Source organism: Protopterus annectens, chromosome 3.part0 (genome assembly GCF_019279795.1).
Source record: "Protopterus annectens isolate FY-2018-M chromosome 3.part0, PAN1.0, whole genome shotgun sequence".
In the NCBI taxonomy this organism is placed as follows: Eukaryota; Metazoa; Chordata; order Ceratodontiformes; family Protopteridae; genus Protopterus; species Protopterus annectens.
In genome coordinates this window covers 1,907,314,989-1,907,335,558 of record NC_056731.1, presented here as the reverse complement: position 1 = coordinate 1,907,335,558, position 20,570 = coordinate 1,907,314,989, and positions in this window count along the sequence as shown.

Genomic DNA, 20,570 nt, shown 5'->3' with positions numbered 1-20,570 from the left:
CATACAATAAATAAATTAAAAAACAATGTCTATTTTGTGAATATCTGGGCCCTTTGTTGCACATGGGAAAACATATTCCTTTCTTTCATTGCAGTTCCAAAAAAAAAAGTTGGGAAAACAAAACAGTTTTAAGTATCATATAAATTCACAGTACTGCAATTTACATATATGCCAGTTCCTTCTGTTAACCAGGTAAACCCATTGCACACAGCTGTCCCTTTTTTGGTATCATAAAAACACTGTCTGCTTAACTGACTTCCTTGTAATCACACAGTAGGCAAATACAAGTGGAAGGAATCAACCCTATACACTCTGAAATATGAAAAAAAAAAAACTTAGTAACATTTTAGAATATTACTCTTCCATACTAACTGCCAGTCAAATAATTTTCTCTTCTAAGATGCAAAATCTGAAATGCATAAACCTTTTTTAGGCCTGGATTTATAACTCATAAGAGATCTTAATCACTGCCTAAGCTTCAACTGTTAAAATTCGGGTCTATATTAGATCACCGAACGCTTAAAAAGGCGAATGTTGATTGATCGACTCAATGTAAGCAAAAGCTTAAAATATCGAAGCAACAGAAACCCAAATTTTTCCTAGGGAAAGAATGTGGTTGTCCGTTTCTGTTGCTTCGGTACTTTCAGTGCTGTGGTGGAAAGTTACGGGTCGGGTTCAGGTAAGTGTGCGATTGTGTGGATGTGAGTGTTAGGGCGGGTTAGGTGAGTTAGGGTTAGGGCGCAGGTTAGGTATGTGTGCGATTGTGTGGACATGAGGGTTAGGGTGGGATAGGTGAGTTAGGGTTAGGGAGCGGGTGAGGTGAGTGTACGATAGTGACGGACCTTAGGGTTAGGGTTTGGGTATAGTAAGTGGATAGTTAGTGGTGTGTGTATAGTTTAGTGTAGGGTTAGGTGTCAGATTTTAGGTATATGTATGTGGATTGCTGTTTGTTTGGTGTGCTTGTGTTGTGTGTATGTGCTGTTCTGACAGTTCGAGACTGTAATCTTTCGCTTATATAATCGATTAATCACTGTTCACTTTTTTAAGCATTCGGTGATCTAATATAGACCTTAAAATTCTTATCAGCACAGTTTAATATGTGATGACTGATCCAGTTCTGTAATTCTGTTTTACCACAAATGGTCTGTATAATTTGGTGGAGCACCATGAATCATGTCAAGAAATATTTTTGAGTTGGAACCTTATATGCTCTCTAAAACAGTTTTACAGCATTAAATGCAATTTTCAGTCTGTATAGAAGACTATTAACCTGGCAGGGGAACATGTTAATAAGGATTTGTAACCCACCTGGCAAGTGTCCAGTGTAATCTGGCACTCACCATATAATAACTAAAGCACATGAAAAATACTTGACACAGTTACAAATGTGTGAACCTGTGAATAAGAACTAAATAAAATAAAACTAATGTTATTCATTGAATGAATGTTTCTACAAACTTTATGAAAACCTGTGAAGTAGTTTTTCTTAGTTTTGTTATATATTCATTCTCTCCTCTAATCATTTTATTTTGTATTAAATTAAAGCTAAGAAAGAACATATAAGTTACAGTCACTCTGTGTAAACAAACATCAAGTCAGTTCTCTCTCTTTGTTGGGCAGATACCAGTTTTTCAGATGGAATGTCCTTGAAAGTCAGAAATTCTCTGGAATCAGGATTTTTACAGAGTAGAAACATCAATGTGGATGTATGCTTGTGAGTGTACAACTTAGTTATCAAGGACTTCTTGTTTTATGGTAAAAGAATGGGGAAAGTAATGAATAAATTCTTTTGTAATTACTGGATATATCAGTTTCCATTACAGTTCTTATTCAGGTCATGTGATATTCAGTTATAACATGGCACGCAAGAACAGATGATGCCGTTGTAAAAAAATATGGTCACATTTTTCTGGAATGTAATTCTAGTAAATTCTTTACAATAAAGTCTATCTCATTTGATTCTTTCATGAAAGCTGTGCTGCAAAGAGTGGGGTCTATGGTTAATTGTTGAGTGGGCTAATCATTAAATGGCACATCATCAAACCCTAATCGTTGAACATCCATCCATCGAACCAGTACTTAGCTGAACCTGTGAGACAGTGAAAATAACTAGTTGGCCAATACTTCCCTGTCTCGCAAACAGCACTATTTCAAGCTCATCCATGTGGGGGGGGGGTCTTCACCTCCACACCCCCCCCCACTGTGGAGGGCTTTGCCCTCCAATCCCCTGTACTGTACATACCAACTCCGAGGTCACAATATAGTGGGGAAAAGTGAGATGGGGAAGTGTTGGCCAGTGCTGGTTATTTAAGTAAAATTATTTCCTATGATTGATTAACTTTTATCATGTGACAATATGGAATTTGTTTTTAATGTGGAAGGATAGTTTTATCCAACAATTCTGATGAAGTTCTGATGACAAATGAAAGCCCATAATAAGAATATATTTTTTTAAATGAGACCATTCTTATGTGGATACATGCAGTGGCATTTTTTTAGATAACTAAAGACAACATACTACGACATAGCTAGATTAATGGTAGACAGCGTTATTAGTCCTTATCAAAAAAGTATGTCCATTTTCTAGGAAGGTATCAGCTCATAGCAAGGCATATCATATCAGCTTACCAGAATTTTCCATTCCTTTGAATGCAGACTGCTTGTACATCAGCAGTCAAGAAAATAGGGAGATACTGTAGTTGAGGGCTTCACCAGATGCGTAGTAGCAAGCCACGCCAAAACCCACCCCTGTGATATGTCATTCATGAATATGCATTCCCTCCCAATGTACAACCGAAGGAAAAAAAAAAAAGTGCACTTGACGTTGTAATAGGATAGTAAATATAACAGTAAACTGAAAGTAAATTACCGGTATGGCGTGAACCGACATTAAAACAAAAAAACCCCCACTTTCTCGACCTTGGGGTATTTCAGTTTCTTAAGAGGACTGTCAACTGCTAAATTATGGATTTGATACAATGTAATAGCTTATTTAAACTAAAGTGTTTCCATTGTCACAGTGCTTTTAATAGTCAGTCACCAAAATCTCATATTGACACTTTGAACGGTTATGTGCTATCAGTATAGCACGCAATCGTAATGGAAGTGTAACCGCTTGTTCTTTCTTTCACTCAGTTGTGGGGTTAAGTCTTTAATTATTACAGGGTGTTGCAGCATGACTGAACTTTGATATGCACATATTGTGTATAATGGCAAGTTTTAATCGACCTAAAATGTTAAAAAATATATCACATATGGCTGCTGCTTAATCTTAGCCTTACCACAGGATACGTACCCAAAGAGTGGCGTATGGCAACTGTGGTCCCACTCCACAAAGGCGGTGCTTCTACAGACCCTGGTAATTACCGCCCCATAAGCTTAACAAGCCTGGTCTGCAAAGCTATGGAGAGGATCATAATGGAACTCATAAATAAAGACATAGGGGACCTACAGACATTGGATCCTACCCAATTCGGCTTTGTCAAGGGCAGATCATGCCTCTTGAACTTGGTCGACTTTTTTGAAACAGTCACCAAGGCCATTGATGAGGGTAAGGCAGTTCACACAGCCTACCTTGACCTTGCAAAAGCTTTTGACACAATACCCCACTCGGGTATCATAGAAAAGCTCACCAGCTTAAATGTAAACCCATATGTCACAAGATGGGTTGTAAACTGGCTCAAGGACAGAACCCACAGGGTTAGAGTTGTTGGTGCCATGTCAGACTCCAAGCCGGTCACAAGCGGTGTCCCACAGGGCTCAGTCCTGGGCCCCTCTTGTTCGGCATCTACTTTTCAGAAGTGCAGGCAAACATAGGAGGATTGTGGCTGACAAAGTTTGCAGATGACTGCAAACTGGGTGCCATAGTTGAAAATCCATCAGACACAGATATCCTTCAGAGAGGTCTCATAGAAACGGATAACTGGTGCCAGAGCCATGGCCTTAAGCTAAACGCCAAAAAATGTATAGTCATACCCTTTGGTAAAAGCAAGGTAACCCCAAGTTACCACATAGGTGGCAATCCATTAAGCACAGAAGAGGTTATCAGGGACCTGGGGACCCAAGTTGACAATAACCTTTCTTTTGACACTCACATTGCCAAAGTGGTTAGGAGGACCTTCTACATTGCCCACCTGATTATGAAGGGATTCACATCCAGATCAAGGGAGGTCATTGTCCCCTGTACTCTTCACTTAGACCAATGATTGAGTACAATGCCCCATTCGGAATGTATCTTACCCGACACCTGCAGCAATTGGAAAGACCCCAAAAGTTCCTCACCAAAAGGATAAAGGGGCTCAAAAATATGCCATATGCTGCCCGACTGAAGAAACTCCAGCTCTATTCAGTCGCATACCGTCTGCTCAGAGGTGACCTGTGCCTGACATACAAGGCCATGTCCAACCCAGAATTAATGGACATGCTCCACCTCAAAAAATCCAAATCCACCAGAGCCACAAGAGCAAGAGACTTAAACCTCAACACGGATATAAATAGGACGTGCTGGAGGGACAGATTCATCACCCAGAGACTCCCTATGCTGTGGAACAGAATCCCGGTCCATGTGAGACAGAGCACCTCACTGGCTCTGTTCAAGAGGAATCTTGACCAGTGGATGGGAGATCGTAGGTTTACCCCGGGGATCATTTCTGTATCACTGCTGGACAGAGGCACGGCAAACTAATGGGTATAGTATTCTTCAACCTAAGGGATGGTGAAAGCCACACAACTCTGGCTAGGCTTATAAATGGCCTAGGGCAGATAGCCTAGTATGAACCTATGAACCTATGAACCTATATATATATAGAATTTATTGCCAGTTTGTCGAAAACCCCAAGTAATATGCAGACCTGGTTGTCACTCAATTTGCGACACGCCCACTTCTGCACGAAAGGAACTGGTGAGGCCCTCAACTACAATTTCGCCGAAAACAGTCCTTAATTCATGGCAGCATGAAGTATTTCTTCTTACTTTCCTTGATACCTCAGCCCTTGTAATTATAGTTAGAAAAGCACACATTACAAATACAAATGCATGCTGTATATTCATTCTATCACTTTCTGAATTTTAGAAAACAACTTATAAAATATGTTAAGCAAAGCTTGCAGTACAGTTAATTTGTTACCCTAGGCTATTTAACCTCACAAACAACCCATGTCCTTTAGTATCTACCAACCAGAGACATTCTTACAAATGATAGCCATACACAATGCTCCTCCCAATTTCACTTCCTCTATTCCCATTTTTCTCTTTCCACCCTTCTCCCTACTTTGGCTACCTCCACTTCGTCAGTCTTTACTTTCCTATTCAGTCTCATCACCTATCGGGGATGCCTTTACTGCTTATTATTGTAACATTTCTGTACGTATTTCTCTATTTGCTAATGCCTATGCTGCTATTTTGTTTTTATACATACTTTTTGTTTTCATCTTTCTTTTTGTTCTCTTTTTTTATAAACCCTTAAGGCCAGATCATATCTGAAAAGGTTCTTTGGACCAGTGTGCTTACCTGATTAACAAATGTGAAACAAATAAACAAATAAACTATTTTAATTAAGAATCTCTGAGACCTCAAAAGTCAGAAATAAATCTTTCTTCCCAAATGCCAAGCACATGCTACCCTTCAAGATTATTCTCTCTTCTCTTTTTTATATACATTTAAGGCCCGGGTCATGCCTGAAAAGTTTCTTTGGGCCAGTGTGCTTTCTGGTTAAGAAATGTCAAATAAATAAATAAACAGCTATTTCACTGTTGGCACAGAGAGTTAAGTCCATGAGCTATAGTTGCTGTTGTACAGAGTTTAATTCCCTCAGCCCCCATTTGAGTGTTGCATGACCCTCAGCAGGTCTATCTACCAGATACTGCTCATGGGTTGTCCTTGAAAAGGAACTGTGTCCAGTAGGCCTACCTGGTTAACAAATGCTTAAATAAACCAATTTACTTAAAAATCAATGAGGCCTCTCAAGTCAAAAAGAAATCTTTGTTTCCAAGCACATGTTATTTTCTGTAATTCTTGCAAGTTCACAGGACCGAACCATACGTTATATGTGTATCTCTAAATTACTAGGTTTTAGTTTTATTAAGCTGCTGTGTTCGAACTTCATGGGATTACTGCCATATGTATTTATATTTATTTATTTATAATGCATCTACTGGTTGTCATTCATGTATATCCTTAACTTGCTTTGCTTTACTTTAGTTAATAAGTTGCCATGCTTTAACTTCTTTGTAACATTGCTGTATGCATTTCTGTATTTGTTAATGCCTATACTACCATGTTGTTTTTGTACATACTTTTTCATCTTTCTTTTTGCTCTCTTTTTTATATATCTTTAAGGCCTGGGTCATGCCTGAAAAGGTTCTTTGGACCATGTACTTATAACAAATGTCAAAATAAATAAACATAACATTTTAGTTAATAATCTCTGAGGCCTCTCAAGTTGAGCAATATGCTTAGAAAGGCAAATGCCACAAAGAACATTATAGTCAATGATGGAAGTTATGAGGTTTGAGTATGGAGGAACTATGATTTCTTTAGCACTATAAGAGAAGCCTTTGGAAATGAGTAGGGACAGACAGAAGTATTTGTAAAGCATCGTGGAGACATGATTCTCAAATAATAGTAAGTTGTAAACATAGGTTCCCAAGTTACTAATAAACAGTAGCATTTTGGAGGGGTGAGCAATATATATGACTGGAGGTTGTCACTTGTCTTGTGTATTCAATAAGACAATGAGACGGGTTCCTATTAGAAGACCGAAGACGCATTCTTTCGAATGCATCTTGGTCGAACTTAAAAGACTGAAACGGCAAAATATTGAAGCGACTTTTAAGAGAATTCTTTCCCTGGGAAAGAATTCACTTGGTCGCTTCATTACTTTGCCATTTTCGGCACTGTGGTGCAGTCTCAGAGTTGGCATAATTAAGTAGGGGGTGTGGGGGGCGAAGCCCCCCACTTAATGTAATGTTTAAAGGATTTTGTTTTTTATTTATTTTTTTGTTGGAACAGTGATTTTTTTTTCCCTTGGAAAAAAATCGCTGTTGTGACAGTTCGACATTGTAAGCATTCGCGTACATAGGGTTGATTAATCACCATTCACTTTTTTAAGCATTCGGTGATCTAATATAAACCCGATGAGACAGGGTGTTGATTTAAGTAGTTTATTACACACAAACACATCAGGCTGGTTGATTGAAACACTAAACTAAACGAACTAGGTAATTGACTGACTACCACATACAAGCATGTTTTCACTCTTGCTGCTAACTCAAAATGACATTCTTGCTTGCACGTGCTCATTACGTATATGCACATGCTCACTGATTGGAATGGCTCTTAAAGGTACAACACACACTCTGATCTACATCCTCCCTCCTTGAATATTCTGTCCTGCAATGAAAAATGACAATTAGATAGGCATGCATATTATACAGAAATACATACAAACAATAGCTATCATGTCCAGGTTGCTGTGTATTTGGGATTAGGTCTTGAGATATGACCTGACCTTTTATGTAATAATTAGAACTGGGTTTAGCAATGGGTAAAGTCACTGGGGAATGTTCTTCCTGAGGATTCTCGGGGATAGTCTCTGGAACAGGAACATTGGCCACATCACTCTGAGAATTAGAGTCTCTGTTACAAGCAAAATATTGCAACACTGGCTTGGACACCATTAGTAAATGTTTCCAATTCTGCCTGAATTTGATGCCTTCTGACTCAATAATGTACAATCTCAGCTCTTCACACAAATGTTTCACAAGTCCTAGTCAGTCAAATCCTTTTGCTGTCTGCATCCTCACTATCTCTTCTTCTTTTAATGGACTCAGAGGCTTACTGGTTTTATCATAGTAGGACTTTTGGGACAAATGCTTCTTTAGGAGTTGAACTTTTACTGCTTTGTTGTTTTTAGCACTTGGAACCAACAAGTTCTTACTGATTGGCAGTGTAGTTCTGGTTTGTCTTGACATTAACCTCTGGGCAGGTGAACCAAGAAGATTGTCACGTGGTATGTTTCCAAGATTAAGCAAATTTAGAAAAACATCAGTACTGTCATGTTTAGACGTTTCCAACAGCTGTTTTGCACTTTGAACTGCATGTTCAGGCTATTTGATCCTGGGTATTCAGAACTACCCGTAACATGAATAAGGTCCATCGTTTCAGCAAATCTTTTGAATTGCTGACTTGTAAACTGTGCACCATTGTCAGAAATGCTTTGTGCGGATTACCATGGACAGAAAAATTGTCACTTTAACTTCATAATGACAGTATTGGACATCAGGTTAGGAAGTACGCCAATCTCAAACCAATTGAATAAGAGTCTACTAACACCAAGTAATGTTGACCATTCCATTTGAAAATGTCTATAGCTACTGTCAACCAAAGTAGTTCAGGAATCTGGCTTAGCTGAAGTGGTTCTTTTTGCTGATGCAGTTTAGTACTGTTACAAACAGAACAAGTTGAAAGTTCTTTCTCAATATCTTTTGACATAGAAAGCAAAAATATTAGTCCTCTCACCCTTCTTTTGGTAGAATCAGTTCAGCCTTCTTTTGGTAGAATCAGTTCCTGGGTAGCCACGATGCAAGATTTTAATATACTCTTGTTGCAAGAGTTTTGGAACAATCTCATTTTGGACTTTTTATGATGATACCATCTTCCATCAAAATCTTGTGCCTGTAAAGAAAATACTGTTGCACTTCTGGTGGTAAACAAGATTGCTTTGACAGCCATCCTCGACTGATAAAGTGGTTGAGCTTCTGGAGAACTGGATCTGCAGCTGTGTGAGTTCTAAGCTCATCAAGATGTGTGGAAGAAAATGTTCTCACTTCCATAACTTCAAAATCAGATTTTTCATTTTCATGCTGCAGTGTTTTTTTCAAGGTGATCTGGATAAAATATCAGCAAAATAAAGAAGAGTGCCTTTTGTATAAACCAACTGAAAATTGTACTTTTGCAATTTCAACATCATGCATTGCAATCTAGCAGGAGCTGTGTGCATAGGCTTTTTCAAAATAGTGACCAAGGGTTTGTGGTCGTTCTCATTTTGAATAGGTTGGACATAAATATAATCATGGAACTTCAAACATGCAAACGTAATTGCCAATAGTTCTTTCTCTGTATGAGCATAATGCATCTCGGTCTGGGTCAAAGTTCTCGACGCAGAGGCTACTGGTCTGCCCTCTTGAAGAATGACTGCACCAAGACCAAATTTCTAAGCATCACAAGAAAGAGTTACTGGTTTGTGACCATCATAATATCTTAAGGTGGGTGGACTGGCAATTCTCTGTTTCATGACATCAAATGCTCTTTGGTGTTGTTCTGACCAGGACCAAGTTACATCTTTGTGTGTCAGCTGTCTTAGTGGTGCTGAAAGGTCACTCAAATCTGGAATGAACTTGCCCAAATAGTTGACCATGCCAAGAAAATTTGCAAGGAGGTGACATTGTCTGGAGCTGACATCTCAAGAATTGCAGTTTACTTGGAAGGATCTGGTCATACATCTGAACTGGTAAACAAATGACCCACATAAGTAACTTCTCATAGCCTGAACTTGCATTACTGAGGATTTAACTTAAGATTCACTTCACAAGCATGTTCCAGAACTTTCCTGAGGTTTCTATCATGTTCGACTTCACTATTGCCTCCTACAAGAATATCATCAACTATAATAGCACACGGATAGCCAGAAAAAAATTTGCTTCATTGGACGCTGAAAGAATTCAATGGCAGAATTTATCCCAAATGGCATTCTCAAAAATCTATACCTTCCAAATGATGTACTGAAAGTGGTTAGCAATGAAGATTTTTGGTCAAGCAAAATTTGCCAAAATAAACTTTTTTGCATCTAAGACAGAAAAAACAGTGGCATTTGGCATAAGAGCAGGAACATCTTCGACTGTACACATTGGATGACAAGGTCGTTTTAGTACTTTGTTCAAATCACTTGAATCAATACATATTCCAGTATAATCTGAGCTTTTCTTATGAGCTACCACCATGGAGGATACCCATTCAGTTCATTCTTCTACTGGACAAATTACTCCTAGATGCACCATTCTGTCTAGCTCAGTTTTGACTTTGCCTTGGAAGGCTACTGGAACTTTCTGTGCTGGTCTGATGACTGGACTTATCTCGTGATCTAACTTCATGGAGTACACAACTGGGAGTTTGCCTAACTTGCCTTAAAAGATCAGTATAGTCAGAAAAAATAGTCTGTGTGAAATTTTCGTTGTTATACTTGCTTACATGGTGGACTTCTGCATTAAATGAAAACACAACAATTTTCAAACTGTCTTTGAGGTCTAACAATGACTGCACGTGCCTCTTGATTACTTAAAATTGCAAGTCATAGTCGTTCCCAGCAGAATAATGTGAAAGCACTACTGAGATTGCAGTTTGGATTTCTTCGCCACCATAAGCAACAAGCTTTGCACACTTTGCCAGATCAGGCTTCTCACTAGCTCTTACTTTGGCAAACATTTCTGCTGACACAACATTGCACTTTGAACCAGTATCAACTTTGAGCTCTACAGGTCTCCCATTAATCAGAACAGTACAGAATACTTCATTTTTTGCCCACAAATCTACTGCACTGACTGTTTCATCAAGCACTGACATACCATCAACATCAAAAGTAGGATCGCAGCTTTCTAATTGATCAACTTGTCTCTTCGAATGCTCTCTTTTAATAAAAGAATGTGCCCCTTTTGATTTACAGAACATTTTGAAATGATTCCACTTTTTACATGTGTGGCACTGCTGACCAAAAGCTAAGCACTTTTCTCTTTTGAGCTCATGGCTATATCCACAATTATGACAGTTGACTATGAGGCTTGCCGCAGGTTTTGCTACCTCACCCCTCTGCTTCACTGAGCATGCTCTGAATTTTACTGTGCCCTGGAATTTTCTAGAAAGGCTCGGAGTTTCACTGAAGCAACCACTCCTTTAGACCTGTATCTTTTAACCTCATGCTGCATATTATCAACATTAGCACTGGAAGGCACTGGAAGCATGCATTTCTCATTTGGAAGTATATTTCTGTGCTTTTCTGTGAGCATATATATCTGCAAAAGCTATATGGTCTTATTCAAAGTTAAATCACTATCTCAAAGCAAAATCTTTCTCACTGCATTATCTTTAATACCATACACTAGCCTGTCTTTTATCAACTCATCTTTGAAATAACAAAATCTGCATGTTTCTGCCTTGTTTTTCAAGTCAGTTATATATGCTGCAAAAGTTTTACCAGGCTTTTGATCCCTTGTGTAAAATATGTGCCTTTCCATTGTAATATTCATTTGGGGGTTATGCATTTCTCTAAATTTATATTTTAAGCACTCAGGGTCTTCCCACATTTCAGTTGGTACCACAATGTGGCAGTCTTCCCCCTCCTCTGCATACACAGCTGGAGCATACACAAATGAAAGCTACCTTTCAATGGCTTCTGAACCAGCTAGATTAAGCAGAATAAATGCCTTTGTACATGCATCTTTTTCAGAAAAAGCATCCTGTATGAAAATATTGTACTCTTTCTGAAACACCCTCCAGTTTTCAGCAACATTGTTTTCAAATACTAGTGGGGCAAGTCTGTGAAATCCTTCTGCCATGCCAATAAAATGCTTTTGTAATTATGTTATGCACACACATATATACCAGGTTCTTGAAATACTATTCATCTGCACCACAGGCTCTTCGAAATGTATTTTGTGAAATAAACTGTAATACCACACAAACATGCAAATACTTTGCATACCTCAGATATCTTGAATAGCTTTAGTTAATATGAAAAAGAAGCACATTGTGAAAAATATGGTCATTTTCTCTTTTTATTATACATTTTATATGATTAAGAAGTTTGAGCAGGGATGATTCAATCCTGTATATTCCTCCAATTGTAACTGCATGTCTCATGGTCTTGAAGAAGTTTTGCTTCAGACCTCTTTCTGGCACCACAAAATTTTAAACATGCCGCTTCTGACACTATGACACTCGTCTTGTGTATTCAATAAGACAATGAGGCTGGGTGTTCATTTAAGTAGTTTGTTACACACAAATACATCAGGATGGTTGACTGGAACGTTACACTAAACAAACTAACTAACTGACTGACTACTACACACACATGCATGCTTTCACTCTGGGTGCTCACTCAAAATGGCATTCTTGCTTGCACATGCTCAGTACTTATATGCACATGCTCACTGACTGGAATGGCTCTTAAAAGTAGAACACACTCTGATCTACAGAGGTGAGAAAATGCAATCACATAGCTCACATACTTTTCTTAGTATTTATCTTGAGACCATTATTAGTGTACCAATAGCTGGCATAGTCAGACCCTTGCTAAAGTGATTGGTTGTAGGGCATAAGCTAACATCTGTGCCCAATTTGCAGTCATCAGTAAGCCTAGATAACCAGAAGCCTTGATGTTAGATTAGATTTCACAGAAATAAATACCAAAAATGATGGGCTTCAATACTGTCTTTTGGGACACCACTGGTAAATGTCTTATGTTCAGTGGAAACTCCTGTAACTTTCACTGCTTGAGTATTGACAGTCAACCAATTAACAACATATAATGTAGATGTTACCATGTAGTTTGATAAGCTTATCAATAATGCCTGCATGGGAGATTGTATAGAAGATTTTGACACAGTCAGGATAATGTGAACAAGTGATCATTGTTCATGGCTTCAGTGATCTTTCTGAAGAAGTGTACAAGGTTGAAGAGGTGGGATCTGCTCTTCAGAAATTCATATTGGATAAGGTCAATGGCAAAGATGTTTCTTGAGTCTGTATTAATCAGCTCATATCTGATGTACTTCATAGCCTTACACATAGTGAGACTGATGGGTTTATAATTGTCTGGGTCAGTGACAGAGCCACCCTTGCATATAGCATGATCACAGTGGCAGCTCTCCAGACATGAGGTACATAACATGTGAAGAAGCTGAAATAAAAAGGTTAAAGAGAAGCTCAGCCATGCTACATTTAGTTTTAATAACTTCTACTGCATCAGGACCCATTACAGTGGTATTTTTACCTTTGGCTAGATCTGACAGAACATTGTCTATGGTGATTTAGGATGGAGGTGAAGGGGATAGAAGAATAACTGAATGGGTGTGCACAGTAAAAAATGGAGCTAAATTTATCTGCTAAGATATTTGCAATTTCCATGGAATCCAAGTGGGTAGTAATTTGGTAGACAAGCTCAAAAAAGAATTTTAGCTTCTTGGCATAGTTGAAGAATGAATTATAATAATCTTTTGTGGAAGTTTTGTGAACATTATACTTCTTAATGGAATATTCAGGATTTTGCTAGCCTGTTTCTGTGTCTTTTGAGCTAAGGGTTGGGAGGGTGGCCTAATGGTTAAGATGTTTGCCTTACAAACACAAGGTGCAGGGTTTGAGTCTCACAAGGGGTAATTGGCTAGGCTTGCAAGGGCAGTTAGCCTAGTACTAATCTATGAACCTATAGGGAAAAGGATATTTGCTGCCAGAATTGATTATTTTCTTTATTTTGTTGAACATTTTATTGCTACAGGTATTTCATCATAAAATGCTATTCTTAGGTTTTTCACCATATTTGGAACAGATAAGAATGTACTTCTCAATGCAGCTATATGGATATAAATCAAAATTGGAGTTGTAAGTGGCAACTTTGGTAAGGGGATCATTAGATGGGGAGTTACTTTGGAATTTATTTAGGTCATTTCTGAGTTGTGTCAGGCTTGCTTTAGAGAGATCTATTAAGGTAGTAGTATTTTCAGTGGGAATACTACCAGCTTTAAAGAAGAAAATAATAGATTCGTGCCCAGATTTCACTAGGGAGCGAAGACACATGGTCAGGTGCAAGAAGGAACTATACCCATGAGGACAATTTCAATCACATTAGGGGCACTTGTTGGATGACTGACAAAAGAGTTGGTATTAACAAAGTCTAGGAAGCACTGGACATATTTATCATTGATAATATAGTTTTGTCAGTTGAAGTTAAGGTAGCTATGTTATCTAAGATGATAACATTCAGATAGTGAATTTTGCTGATGGAACCAATCTTTATTACAACAATTATTTTACAATTTGACAATGTCTATACAAGAAAAAGAAATAAAAACAAAAAAGTACAGAAGAGTACAACTGCAGTAAGAGTGTAAACATGCTTTTAAAACTATACACAGTAGAGACTTACTTAAATTAAACCAAATCCCTCAAGTGCATCTCACCTATCTTCAGTTCCTCCTAATATTAATATTTGGGGAAAGTTTTTGACTTTCAGAGTGCAAAGGATGGTGAGGCAAGCAAGGTACTATGAGAGATAACCAGAGTACACTTCACAGACCACTTCTCTTGATTCAACATATTATATTGGGAATTCAGATCCAAAAACCCTCAGTGTTTGCCATTTCTCTCTATATTTACTTTTATCCTGCCTGTCTCCTCCCTGTTTTTTTTTTTTTTTTTTACAATCTCTTGGAGCTTTGCTGACACCACTCTACCAACAGAGGGAGTTTTTTGCTTGACTTCTTTGGAAATGCCATTGCAGCTGCTAACACCTCTTGACCACCTATCCTCCTTTGGGCACTCTAGACAAAATGGTTCAAATGTGTAATCTACTCTCTCCAGCCACAACTTTACTACCACACCACTTAGCTGTTCCTTGAACTCAGCCAGAACAGGGCTGTCCCATAATATATGCCACCAGTTTGCCACTTCAGCTGATTTAGAAGTCTTCTCAATATAGCCTAAATCTGAAACCTACTGCCTTACTGATTTCCCTTCAACATGGCATAATGCCCATTTAATATTTTTTTCACACCAGCCTTATGATTTCTTGTCTCCTGCATTAGGGTAACACTTTCTGATATCTTCTGAAAGCTAGGTAGGGATTTCAAGACTTTCCAACAAAGGTTTAATTGCATGGAACAGTAACTGAACTCCCTTTCCTAAGTTCCATTTTTCTTACACCTCTTGGCAATCCTTCACCACACCTCCCATACCCACTCCTTATAAAGTCTCTCACAATCCAGTCTCCACCAAAATAAAGCATTATGGGCTGCAGTATCTCTTTCCATACTTCAATGCCCTGCACCTTCAACACCTTCTCCAGGTTTCGTGCTAAGTTCAGAAGAAATTTATTTCCCCTGAATCATTGTTTTTCCATAATAAACCATTCTATTTTTTTTTTTGATTTCACAAATGTGAATTAATAGTTGCCTCCAATCTATTGAGACCATTTGTAGGACTCCCAAGCCTCCACGACTAGTTGGTCTGACTAGTTTGTACCGTGCCATGCTTGTCCTCCCAGATTTCCATTTAAATCTAAACATCATCCCTTTATGCTGGAGCAATGACATAATGTGCAATGCCTTAACCCTTTGGGAAAAGTCTGAAACTAGATGGGACCATCTCTACAGGAGATCTTTGCATCCCATTAATAATAAATTATAAGTGTTGCTTACTATTTCTTCTAAGTATTATAACACTGAATACCCAAGTAAAACATTTCCCTAGATTTAAAAAGGTGAATCTAGCCAATAATTATGTTTGGGATATGAATCAAGAGATGATAAAATCAAAAAGCAAAGGAGTGCAGTATTGCTGGAACTGAATTTGTCCTCAGGTTTTGGTGAGTATCTTTATGAGGTGGACCCTGTTTTTACAAAATCTCATTAAGATGACACTGATATATAGACTGTATTTTATATATCAAATATCATGGACAGAGGTAGCTTCAAAAAAAAAAACAGCTGGGTACACAACACCCAGGATAAAAAAGTGCCCAATCCTGGTATGCTCACTGGTGCCAAGAATGGAAAAAATGCCTGTGTAGAATCTTCTAGACATGGAAACATCCGTTTAATGGGGTTAGACCAGGCTCAAGGGCAGGATGGCCCTCCTGTTGTAGAACGAAGCAGTAGTCCACAAAAACTGACAGGTCAAAAAAAGAGCCATAACGCTGACAGAGTGAGCTATTAAGGATAAGAAAGATATTATGTATTATTACTATTATGCAAGAAACCAGAATTTCCAGATAGAAGATATTCAGAAAGATTAAGAGAGAAATTAGAGGAAAGAAAAATACTTGTACAAGAAAACTGTCAAAAGCTTCAAATGCAATGTTGTGATCATTAATACAACAGATCCATGAAAAACATTATATAGATCAAGAAACTTTGGGCTGTTTGGAAAAAAAGAAGTGACTAAGGAAGTACAAAAATATATTGAACAAAACCTAGAGATGTTTGAAATGTATAGAATAGAAACATGGACATGGGAATGAAAGAGAGATCTGATATGGTGCAATATTTACACAAAGGAGAAATCCAAACTAAGCAATACAAAAAAAGCAGCACCAAGATATGGAAAATTTCACTATACAAAAAATAAGATCACAAAGGAGGAACTTAGAACAGAAGATTGGTAGAGTTGAAATTAAACAAATAGAAGCTGAAGTTATGGAATACTTGTGAAGTGAATGATTTAGTGTAGAAAGTTTAACACAGGTTATATCACAGCATGATGGATCGATGAGTCCCCAAAGTAAGGAGAAACAAGGGGAGCAGGAGACATCTGAAGAAGAAATATGGACATGGGAAAGAAAAAGAGATTTAATATGGTGCAATATTTATGCAAAGGAGAATGCAAAACTAATCAATACAAAAAAAAAGTAGCACCAAAGATATTTGAAGAGAAATACAGGCAATGACATCCAGATATGGGAAAATTTGTAATACAAAAATAAGAAAACAAAGTGGGAAAGCAGAAAAGAGGATAAATAATGGAGAAGTTAAAGAAATGGAAAATGAAGTTATGGATTCCCTGTGAAGTGAAGGATTTAGTGTAGAAAATCCAACTCTGTAAATGTCACAGCATGATGGAACAATGAGTCTCCAGATTAAGGAGAAACAGGTGGAACGGGAAGCATCTGATCACTTGCCACATGAAGATAATCTGGAGCCTTTAGTAGGAAACCAGTACAAAAGTTCAGTTGGAGTTTCACGGCAGGGGAAAGAGCAGGAAAAAAATGGCAACTCAGATGCAGTCAACATTGTGGAGTGCTAAACCGATGAGTTCCCATATGAAAGAGTAATGGATGCTGCAGGATGCAGCCAAAGACAATATGTCACAGGAAGATGCTCTGAAACTTTCTGTAGGAAAAGTACAAAATACGCAGTTCCATGATGACCCAAAAATGTTATAGAGAATTGGAAAACAAAGCAAAAGGAACAGAAACACCACCAAAAAAAGAAGAAATATACACATTTGGAGAAATATCTATGAAGACCCTGTTGAAAATAGCAAAGGTGATGAATGGATAGAAGAAGTAAAAGAAACAGTAACAAGTTCAAATGTACAGGATATGAAATTGGATGAAATAGTGGCCAGAGAAACTGAAACAAAATTAAGAAAACCTTCTAACTGGAAAACCCCAGACGCAGATGCAGTACCTAACTTCTGGCTAAATATATTAACATCTTTGCACAAAGATTTGGCCTGATTAAGAACTACATATATGCACATCCTGAACAGACACCAACATGGTTAACAACAGAAAAAAACAATACTCTTCCTTAAGAGTGAACCTGCAAGCCATCCTAAAAACTATAGATCAATAACTTGCCTTCCGATGATGTATAAACTACATACTGGAACTGATGCTAATAGAGTTTATATTCATTTAAAAGAAAACTCAATCATGGCAATAGAAGAAAAGGATAAGAAAAGAAAGTCATAGAGAGCAAAGGATCATTTGTTGTTAAATAAAGTCATAATGGATAATTGTACAAAGGGGAAGAGTCTAAGTATGGCATGGATAGATTACAATATTTGACAGCATCCCACATCCATGGATAAATGAGTTTTTACAGATGTATGATACACCTTACACTAATATATTACATTACAATGGCCATGAAACAGTGGCAAACCAATTTGCTGCTAAGCCATGATAAAGGGGAAATTATTGTCCCAGTGATAAAAATTCATAGGGGGATATTTCAGGGACACTTATTGTCACTGCTGCTCTTTTTTCTTTCCCTTAACCAATTAAGCTGTCTACTTAATATAATAAGTCATGCCAGAAAACAACAAAGTGTAAAGACTTCTCATTTTCTTTTTGTGGATGATTTAAAACTGTATAGTTCATCAGATGAAGAGCTTAAAGCACAACTGGAAGTGCTCAAAATTTTCTCAGATGATGCAAGAATGTCTTTTGGTCTTGATAAATGCGCAAAAGTGGAATTTAAAGCAGGAAAGCTGCAGCACCAAGAAAATATTAGTCTGGAGCAGGAATGTGTTATAAAGGGACTTGACCAGGAGGAAGTCTATAAATATGGGAACTGATGAAGGGATGACTGTGATGCCCGTGCACTGGCCTAGCAATCAGGGAGCCTCAGTCCTCACCACTAACACCAGTGAGGGGGTGTCTACATTGGAAAGGATAACAAATATACACACAGTAAAGTACAATTTCCCTTAAGAGCACAGAGAGATCGCAGTCCATCTGGGGATGGTTTCTCCCTTTCCCTCCAGATCTCCAATAAGACTCCCCACTGGCACAGCTATAGGGTCCACGTCTCAGCCTAGTGGTCAAGCTAAAATCTCCTGCACCCTCTCTGTCCAACCAGTGCTTCATGTCCCTGCCAAAGTAGCTGACACACACACTTTGAGATATGAGTTGTATACAAACACACAGACATTTCTGGGGAAGGCTGGCACAGGTTCTCCAGCTATGCTCCTTCTGCCCAGACTATATAGTAGAACCACTTGTCACCAACCACTAATATCATCTACTAATAAGGGTCTTATCAAAGGGTGTCCAATTAGTATTGTGCAATATTATTATCCAAATGGTAAGTGTGACGAACAGCAAGGCTTATTTGGAGTGGCTTGGAAAGTATCACTATATACATGCAATGTACTTTTGAACTTAAATTATCTCTACACAAAACAGCCACAGTTGAAAGGTTTAAAATATGTAATAATAAATAATAAGAACACAAGACAATACTTCTTACTATACAGTGCTAGTCAAGAGTTCAGAGATCACAGAAAAATGTTTAAAATAATACAGTAGAAAAGTTCTGACATCAATACAGAAAACAGCTAGACTAGACTTACTTTTTCCTATCTATATCTAAGAGCAAACACAGTTCTAAAATAAACTTACATATAGAACAAGGCAGTGCTGATGATGTTGTCAGTTCTGAAAACAAATGCAAAATGCTCTGATTCTCTCTCTCTCTCTCTCTCTCCCTGTCCTTATATTGATAACACAGTACCACTGACTCATTTCAGATTGCATCATTATTCTCTGTTTTCCAAGCTAACAGAAACTCAGAGTGTAACAGCCCTTTTGATCTTGCAGTTGGTCAGGAAGCCAGAGCAATAAAAGACGTTATACATGTAAATTCTAGCCTTTAACTCTGGTCTCAAAACAATAGGAAGAATTCCTTCATTCAGACATATCGGCTCTGAGTTTTGAGATCAAACAATTAAACAATGCTTGACTTAGCTTTCCTCCAGCAGAGTGCAATGTGGTTACATTTTTGAAGTTCGACATTTACTTTAATTTTCTTACATTTAAGAGAACAAGCATGTGGCTTACATTAATATTTACAAATGACAGAATTATCTACAAAAGTCTATCTAGCTAGGCTGGCAGCCTTCACATATCTTCACAATGACAATAAAACAGGAACAGATATGAACAAAACTCAGTGAGGAATATTTTAGAAGACTTAAATTTATACTAAAAACAGCCCTGACATCTAGGATCAAAGTCCAAGCAATAAATCAATTTGCTCTTCCTGTTCTAACTTACAGTTTTTGATAGACGGACTTGTCCCAAAAGGTATTGAATCAGTTGGGCAGGAAAATAAGAAAAATGCTTCATGCTTATGAAATGATATATAAAAAGCAGTGTATGCCATGATTATATATTCCTCATTCTGAAGGAGGCATGGGGATCCTCAAAATTGATTGGATTTATAGATTTGCAATGGTAGGACTGCATACATATCTGCTGACCTCACCAGATCCAAACATAGTGAAAGTTTTAAAACGTGGAGAACAATTCTAAGATGACTTCCTTTCCTAGTTTAGTAGACACATATCGGTATTAAGCTGGAATGTAAATCAAGCCAGAAGTAGACAAAAATCAGGTAGCAAATGAATGTGCCAAAAACCAAAAGAATGAATATAAGGAGAATCCTGCAGTTCTTCTAGCTAAGCTTCCCAGTGCTCCAGTGCTGCTCACCTGTCCCCAAATATCTGGTTAGTGAAACTTATTAACCCTAAATTTCAAGATTATTTAAAGGTTCCCCACTTAGTTAATAGGTCTCCCCCTCCCCTAATCCTTCATCTTCCCAAGTGGCAATCTCTTGATCTAGCCAGTCCTTAAATCTCTTACAATTTAGAAAAAATGTGTTAAACCTCCAATGCTGGAGTGCCTTCTGGCTATACACTGCAACCATTAGCTTAAGGGGGCATGATCAGAAAGAACTACAGGTATCTCCTTGAGACACTCAAGTCTATGTGCATGTTCAGTGGATATATAAACACTTCAT